Genomic DNA, 9804 nt, shown 5'->3' on the forward strand with positions numbered 1-9804 from the left:
GTTCACTCAATACCAAGAATTCACAGCTGCTGGCAATGGTATCTACACAAAGGCTCTTTCGGTCTCCTTGAACAGTAGCCTGCTGACACACTACAGCATTTTCAGACAAAACTAACAGCCATAACAGAGGCTGCTCTTTGGATAATATTTAAGAACTTCACGTCCATTGCAACTTACTCCGACAAAAATCAAAGCTTTGCAAGCCAGGAGCACTTGTCCAAAAGTAGTAATAGAATGCAGATAGTTGCTAAATGAACTAGCCCGTCCGTGCACTACAATGATGATGTAGTGCACATATCACAGACGTGTCGGTAGGAACTGTGTTGCTGATTAATCAGCGAGGACAGCCACTAAACAGGCCAAGACATTTCAGTTAAGTCACATCACTGCTCCTCTTGCCACGTGCAAGAACTTTCTTATGTCTGTTATGCACTGAAACCCTCTCAGATATGCACTGAAACCATGTGAAGTGCCACGACAAACTTAAATAGGGTATATATTCATATTGTTGGAATTATTTCTTCGCTTTGTTGCATGCTACGCTTGTGCTTATGGTGGAATAACATACATTTCTTCAAACTATTCCTTCTTGTTTTTCCCTAGAGATATCCTTATTATATGAGCATCTAGAAAATCGGCTGACTGAAGCTCAGTCGTATAGAAAAATATTTGAGAAGTGGTCAAGACCATTGCTATTGTCTCCTTTTACGCTCTCTCTCCCTATCTATATCCCTATCGATCTTCCTTTTCCTTCTTTTTATACTTTCACTCTTCTCCATTCCCTTCTTTTTCCTTCCACATTTTTTCCTATCCCTTTCCTTCCTTTCCACATTAATTTACTCTTGGAATTATTTTCCCTTTCGTTTCCCTTCCGCTATCTTCTGCTCCCTACACATCTTCCATCAGCACCTCCTCCTTCCCCTTATCTCGTTACGTACCAGTTTCTTTTCAGACCTCTACCACTCGTCCTTAATCTTGTTTGCCATATTTTTCTCTGAATATTCTAGTTCCTCTCTGCCGTTCTCCCTTTCCTCTTACTTCCACCTTTCATCTTCCACCCTCTCGCTTTCCTTCCCCATCTTACTTATGCCTTTCCCTTCTCACACCCCTTATTTTTAAATTTGCTCTTCCTCTTGCTGCCTGTGTTCACCTCCATCCATTTTTTACCATTCCCCTGGCTTTTGCCGTTTTTAAACCCCTTCTTGAATTTTCTCTTCATTCCTCCTGACCCATTTCCACTACTCCTCCTTCCCATCTTCTGTCACAGCGAATGCAAGCACAACAGCTATGTTGGCTAGGCCATTTTATGCGAATGAAAGATGATGCTCCAGCCAAGAAGGTATTCTTATTGCATCAAACCCACAAAAGCAGAGGAAGATGGTGACCTACACTCTGCTGGAAAAAGAATGTGGGAAACATTTAAATTCCCTTAGTGTTACGCCAGTAAGTCCTAAGAGAAGCGACTGGTGCGACTTGTTAGACAACCAAAACCGCTAAAACGATCAAGCGCCAATTAAACAAGTAAGAATCAAATTATCTAGGCATGACGTCACCAATGTAACTTAAAAATATTATTTGGAATGGATCGTTTCCTGGTTCGCTTCCCGAAGAAAATCCTCACCTGTAAAGACAGGTATGGTCTAATTCATCAATGTGATGGTACGACATCTGGTTCACAGCGAACAAGCACGGAAACTGTTTTTTAATTCTTCACTTCTTTCCACTGAATTTCGGAAAAAAAACAAATGTATTTCAGAAAAATCAAATATATTTTAGAAAACCTCAAATCAATATCAGAAAAGTGTAATGGTATTTCAGAAAATCTCAACTTTATTTCAGAATAGCTCAAGTGTATTTCGGAAAAAGTCAACTGTATTTCAGATTTACCAAATCTACTCCGTCCATTCGTCCGTCCGTTTACACGATAATTTGAGTAAATATTGAGATATCTTCACCAAATTTGGTACACGAGCTTATCTGGACCCATATATATATTCGTGTTGAAAATGAGCGAAATCGGATGATAACCACGTCCACTTTTTATATATATAACATTTTGGAAAACACAAAAAACCAGATTATTTAGTAAATAATATACCTAGAATGTTGAAATTTGACGTGTGGACTGAAATTGAGACTCTTGATACAAATTTAAGGGCGTGGCACTGCCCATTTGTGATAAAATCAATTTTTCAAATATTATCTTTATACATATATAAACACACTTCAATCATCACCAAATATTGGCTATAGGTTCCACCGATCAACAGGAAGGTTTTAGGCTAAAAGTAATTTCGTTATATAAAAGGGGCGTGGCACCTCCCGTACAAATGGAATCTTTGGTACTGCATAACTCTGAAGGTATGCATGCCAGAACATTGAAATTCAGTAAGGAGTTATATGAGGTCCATCCCTAACACCAACAATAAAATGTGGAATTGGGAAAAAGGCGGCGAGACACCTCCCATACGAATGGAATATATCATACTGAATACATCTGGATGTAGTAATGGTAGGATAATGAAAATTGGTAAGGAGCTATATGACGTTAAGTCCTAGCACCTCCAGAGTCTCGCTGCAAGGAGCTGCTGGGAGGGACGAAACAAATTAAATGGGGTTACACTGAAACGACAGTCCTTGGTCGGGAAAAATCCCGAGTCGCTCCGGTACATAGAACCGACTACATTGGGAAGTGTCTCCAATTACCATCATCGCCAAAGAGGTGTGGAATAGGGAAAAAGAGGGCGTGGCACTTCCGTACCAATGGGATTTTTCAGAACTATGGCTGTCGTACAAATTAACGTTACAATAAGGTAAAGTGTGACTGCATTGTTGAGTTTGGCTGTTATTGCTTTTGGACGTTTAGTAATCTGCCACCATTAAAAAAAAAAAATTGTTAGCTTCAATCTATTTACATCAATCAAATTCTGTGTGTGTGTTCCATAAGGAAACGTATTTCGCGCAATTCAATCATCACAAAATTTGGGATGTATGTTCCTTGGCTCAAGACGAAGGTTTTTGATATTTCAGAATTAAGAATTTTAAATAAAAAATTTTTTTTGGCAATGCGAGCCACCAATCTTAGATCGCAAAAATTATCATCTTAACAAAATCAGTGATCGCATTCAAAACCAAATGCCTGGTGAAGTGACGAAACATAAATCCACCGACACAGTTTCAAATGAAGATCAAATTGTGAATTATCCAATTGACCTTGAAAATTGGCTCACCAATCATGCTTCTTCGGAACTTAGACCCACCAAAATTGTGCAATGGAACCAGATTTTGGTTTAGAAATTAATGCCGCATGTAATCGAAGCAACAATCATAAGCGGTAAAAGCAAAGGTGAAAATGTGCTCATACCACGGATCACAAGGTTTCCTACAGATTTGCCATTCAATTTTAAGGGGTTACAGTTCCCTGTACGCCTTGCTTTTGCAATTACAATTAACAAAGCACAAGGACATTAGCTTACTGTTGCAAGATTAAATTTAGAGAGTCCGTGATTTTCCCATGGCCAGCTATATGGTGCCTGCTCTAGAGTTGGAACGCCAAAAAATTTGTTTATGTTTGCACCGAACGAAAAAACCAAAAATATTGTGCACCAACATTCATACAATAAGACACAATAATAAAATGTTTTAAACGAAAATTACACCAAAATCAATTCAATTTACAGAACACTAAACTAAATTATCAACAAATAAAACCGAAACAAGTAAGGAAGGCTAAGTTTGGGTGTAACCGAACATTACATACTCAGCTGAGAGCTTTGGAGACAAAATAAGGAAAATCACCATTCAGCAAAATTAACCTAGGGTAACCTTGGAATGTGTTTTTATGACATGGGTTTCAAATGGAAGGTATTAAGGGGAGTGGCCATAGTTCTATAGGGGGACGCCATTTCACAATATCGCCATAAAGGTGGACCAGGGCTGACTCTAGAATGTGTTTGTGCGATATGGGTATCAAACTAAAGGTATTAATGCGGGTTTTAAAACGGAGTGGCCCTTAGTTGTATATATCGACCAAAATGTGGACCAGGGTGACGCAGAACATCATCTGTTGGATACCGCTAATTTATTTATATATATAATACCACGAACAGTATTCCTGCAAAGATTCCAAGGGCGTTTGATTTCGTCCTGCAGAACTTTTTCATTTTCTTCTACTTAATATGGTAGGTGTCACACCTATTTTACAAAGTTTTTTCTAAAGTTATATTTTGCGTCAATAAACCAATCCAATTACCATGTTTCATTTCTTTTTTCATATTTGGTATAGAATTATGGCATTTTTTTCATTTTTCGTAATTTTCGATATCGAAAAAGTGGGCGTGGTCATAGTGGAATGTCGCCCATTTTTAGTACCAAGATAAAGTGAGTTCAGATAAGTACGTGAACTAAGTTTAGTAAAGATATATCAATTTTTGCTCAATTTATCGTGTTAACGGCCGAGCGGAAGGACAGACGGAAGACTGTGTATATGTGCGTGGCTTCAACCGGTTTCGCCCATTTTCACAGAAAACAGTTAACGTCATAAAATCTATGGCCCTACCAAATTTCACAAGGATTGGTAAATTTTTGTTCGACGTATGACATTAAAAGTATTCTAGACGAATTAAATGAAAAAGGGCGGAGCCACGCCCATTTTGAAATTTTCTTTTATTTTTGTATTTTGTTGCACCATATAATTACTGGAGTTGAATGTTGACATAATTTACTTACATACTGTAAAGATATTCAATTTTTTGTTAAAATTAGACTTTTAAAAAAAGTTTTTTTAAAAGTGGGCGTGTTCGTAATCCGATTTTGCTAATTTTTACTTAGCATACATATAGTAATAGGGGTAACGTTTCAGCCAAATTTCATCATGATATCTTCAACGACTGCCAAATTACAGCTTGTAAAACTTTGGTAATGGATTATCGCACTTTTTCGAAATTTTCGATGTCGGAAAAGTGGGCGTGGTTATGGTCCGATATAGTTCATTTTAAATAGCGATCTGAGATGAGTGCCCAGGAACCTACATACCAAATTTTATCAAGATACCTCAAAATTTACTCAAGTTATCGAGTTTACGGACGGACGGACGGACGGACATGGCTAAATGAATTTTTTTTCGCCCAGATCATTTTGATATATAGATTTCTATATCTATCTCGATTAGATTATGCCGTTACGGATTACCGTTATGCGAACAAAGTTAATATACTCTGTGATCTCTGCTCAGCTGAGTATAAAAATAACACAACATTCATTCCACTCGGGCGTTACAACGTACGCCGGGTAAAACTACTTAATTAAAAATCGTTAAACCTATCTTAACAAAATTCGGCAGAGAGGTTGCCTTTTTTATAGGGAATGCTTTGAAGAAAAATTTACGAAATAGGTTAAGGACCACGCCCACTTTTATATAAAAGATTTTTAAAAGGGTCCTGGACGAATAAAATAAGCTTTATCTTTGCAAAAAAGAGCTTTGTATCAATAGAATTTTACTTTCTAAATTGAATTATAACATTAAATTGGAAAAGACTAAAATTTTTGAAAATGGGTATCAATGGTATTTCATTTCCTGAGTGGATTTATAACAATAAATAGGAAAAACTTCAAATTTTAATAAATGGGCGTAGCACCGCCCCTTTTATGACTAAGCAATTTTCTATTTTTCGGGAGCCATAACTCGAAAAAAAATTAACAGATCGTGATAAAATTGTGTACCCAATTTTCCTTATAGCAGGGAATAGTTCTAAAAAAATGGACGAGATCAGTTAGGGTTGTAGACGAAAATAATTAGCTATATCTTAGCGAAAAGGAGCTTTGTATGAATAGAATTTTACTTTTTAAATTGAATTATTACATTGGAAAACATTAAAATTTTTGAAAATGGGTGTGGCACCGCCCCTTTTATGGCTAAGCAATTTTCTATGCTTCGTGAGCCACAACCCAAAGAAAAATTAACGGATCGTAATAAAATTGGGTAGGTACGCAAATTTTTGCTATAGCAGGAAACATTTCTAGTAAAAATGGACGGGATCGGTTAAAGACCACGGCAACTTACATATAAAACAAGTTTAAAAGGGTCGTAGACTAGAATAATAAGCTATAGCTCAACAAAAAATTGTTTTGAATCAATGATATTTCACTTATCAAGTTTTATTGTAAGAGGAAATGGGAGACATTTTTTTTTTAACGTGCGGCGCCACGTGTTATGTAGAAAAGTAATTTATCTGAAATGAAATGTGCAATTGAAGCTCACGTTGAGTGTATAATGTTCTGTTACACCCGAACTTAGACACCTTTACTTGTTTTAAATAAAACTGAGATTTTCCAAAAAACAATTGGAATATCTGAAATACATTTTGCTTTTTTGGACTGCGTTTTCACTTTTTGGTATTCAATTGAGATTTTCTGAAATACAATCGATGTTTTCTGAAGAACAGTTGGAAAAGGTGCAATGAAACACGATTAACAAAAACAACATAATGTAACGAATTGACTTTCAAATCCTCTTATTTGCAATCCTCTGCTAAGTTCGAATCACTAAACTGTTGAATAAATAACTCCAATTTGTAATAATGCAAAATGGCCTTTATTAAAGTACTTCACCGTAACACTCAAACTGTGCAACGAATAGCTTGCTTAATAACCAAACTGATTGATAGCTCAAATGAAACTCTACTATCCAAAATAATACTGCTCATGATACAAAAAATGGAGGTAGCTCCATTTCGTGTGACATTAGCCACTTGACTTTTTGACAATTTCATAAAAGTCTAGTTACCAGATTGAAAAAAGTTAAAGGTTTTTGTGATTTTGATGGATTTGAATATTATATATTTTAATTGTTTTTTTTTTTTTTTTTTTTTGAATAAACGCGAAAAAATGAGCTGTGCGCATTGGAAATGCGCAAATACAAAATACCAATGCAAAAAAAGGTATTTAGTTTTTCAAGTTACCAAAAATTCTGTTTATAAAACAACAATGGCTCGAAGCATGCGAAGTAAGGGAAGAGACATAAGTAATAGTGGGAATAAAATTGTTATTTTAAAAAGTGCAGTACCGCGAAATGAACGGTAAGGAAAACAATCCTTTATGGTTTGAAATGTTAAGTACTAAATAATGTGTACATTCTTTTCCAGTCAAGACTGTGGCGAAGTTTTCGAACAGGAAGAATATTTAGATGAGTATATTGAATTTATGGAAGGGGAAGTTTTTGATCAGTTTCAATTATATACATACAAATGTTTTAACCTTTGCTCTATTATTTCAAGGCAAAACAAGACAACAACATGCGATACAACAAATGGGATCTCATGGAAGGTTAAGTGGAAATATAATACCTCTATCAGCACACAAACAGGGTATGATAACATTTTTATATACTACGAGTGCATTGCTTTGTCCGTTTTTTAGAAATCTCGTGTTATTTTGACCCTAGATATGATGTCACAGTCATACGAGCCGCTTATTTTGAAAGTGGCATAATTCATTTCATGTCGTTTAAGTTCAAGGGTGATTGACTGTATCTCTGCTCGCTTCCTGTATGTTATAGTCCAATAGCCAAAAGATGCTATTCTTGTTATTAATTTATAATAGTAGAACGATCTTTATATACGTTCTTTCAGAAATAACAATGCATTTAAGACCATGAGTTGGAAATGATTTATACTACTTTCAAAATAAACGGCTCATATATGAACTTGCCTCTAAAAATATGAAAAGCAAATATATATACTTATTTATAGCAAGCTCCGCAGTAAATGCAAGTCCACTATGAATGTAGAGAAAAGTCTTGAAAACAATTCAAAATGTCCGCGCTAAAACTTGGAGCAGATCTCATCAGCAATATGCATGTATTCTGCAGTTCCTCGCTTTATCGACTCTTAAGAAAGAAAGAAACTCTTCCCTTACCATCTACATCAACTTTGCGCAGGTGGGCATCGAAGTTATGTGTAGAACCGGGGTTACAACTGCAAATAATATCGCATATGAAGTTAAGTATGTGATATACCATCCGAAGAAAAGCTGTGTGTGTTTGTCATTTGACGAGATGAAAGTCCGGGAAGAATGGGCTTTTGATCGAAAAAATTACGTAATTTTGCCCCCATCGCGAAAGGTTCAGGTCGCTATGGTGCGGTATTTACGTGGAAATTGGAAGCAGCCATATTTTATAATTTTGATATGAACATGGCAGCAAGTACTCTTTTTAATCTAATTATACATGAGCTGCACGTAATTGTTAAACGTTTTTTTTAGGGAGCGCCTTTTTTCGTCTTCGCCATTTAAATTTACATCTAAAATAAACTAAAATTTACTATGGAAATAACAAAATGAGAAAAATCACAACTTGATGGTATCTTTGTCAAGTATTTAATTTATTGAATAAAAAGGTCAAAAAGACGCACATACGAGTACATACATTTTTTTTCAAATTTAGGGTCAGGCTGCCATGAAAGTAAGTATATAAAACATATTTATGAGTCATTATCGATTTTTTTTTCTAAATAAAATAACATGTTTCACAGCATTTTCAGTATATATATATATGCAGATAAACCGTGCTAAAGCATATTATTATTGTCTCAGATGACCATTGCGTTTTCATACTGAAGGAAATTTCCGTCCCGAAAATCCAAAATTTCGCCTTAAATTGTAACGGTATGGCAACGCTTCTAGCAAAACAACAAACATTATGAAACTTCAAAAGTCCCCAAATACGTCAAAAAATTTTGAGTGGAACTACCTTCTTTTTTGTATCATGATACTGCTCTTGCTCTCTAGATAACGTCTTAGTCGAAACTGCTTGACAACTCAAATAAAACTGAATTCCAGCGCCTCTACAATTGCCGCATATTATACTCTTTGATTTCAACCTTCGCATCTTCTAGGCGCTTCCAGAATCTGCTAGTCCAGCAGCTCTCAAACTTCTCAGCTGTAACTACAATTGCACAATTTTATAGTTTTTCTCATTGCATACTTATAGGAGTATCTCAGATATATGCATGTGTTTGTGCATTGACTCTCCGCTGCTCGTATACGTACATGGTACACATGTGTAGACGCAATTATTGTTTCGTTTATGTAGATACATAATGATTGACCTATGGATGTGAATTCACGTCACTGCTTAGCATCGGCTTAGAGACGATAGCATCGCTCAGTGCTGCTAACATTCGTTACACTGCCCTCCAACTAAATATGATCGTCCTGATCAGACAAATCCCTCGATCTAAACGTTGCCAGCCTTTCCAAATGGACCACTTTCATTTTGGTTCGTGGTTTACCGATGGTTTGTATGCGGTACACTACATCGTTGATCCGTTTTACAACTTTGTATGGGCCTTCCCAATTACACTGCAATTTCGGGGACGAAACTTTTTTACGTTGTGGGTTGTACAACAGCGCCAAATCTCCTTCCTAAAAACCTTCTGAATTAATTGCTTTATCGTATCTGGCTTTCATCTTGTCACTCATAATCTTTGTTCGTTGCCTTATCAGATCATGTATTTCTCTTAGCTCTTCTTCCAAATCACTAGTGGATTTCTTGACATTTCTCTCTGAATTGGCATCTATCCCAAACTCCAAATCAGCTGGCAGTCTAAGGTCATTGCCAAAAATTACTTTTGCAGGGGTTTGGCCCGTTGTCTCATGCACTGCTGATCGGTAAGCCATCAAGAATAATGGTATGCGGGTATTCCACTCTTTATGGTACTTGTCTACTACTTTCCTTAAGTGCTCCTCCAATGTTCTATTGAATCGTTCTACCATACCATCGGATTGAGGATGCAATGCAGTTGTCCG

The sequence above is a fragment of the Eurosta solidaginis genome, chromosome 5, assembly GCF_040869045.1.
Source record: "Eurosta solidaginis isolate ZX-2024a chromosome 5, ASM4086904v1, whole genome shotgun sequence".
Classification (NCBI taxonomy): domain Eukaryota; kingdom Metazoa; phylum Arthropoda; class Insecta; order Diptera; family Tephritidae; genus Eurosta; species Eurosta solidaginis.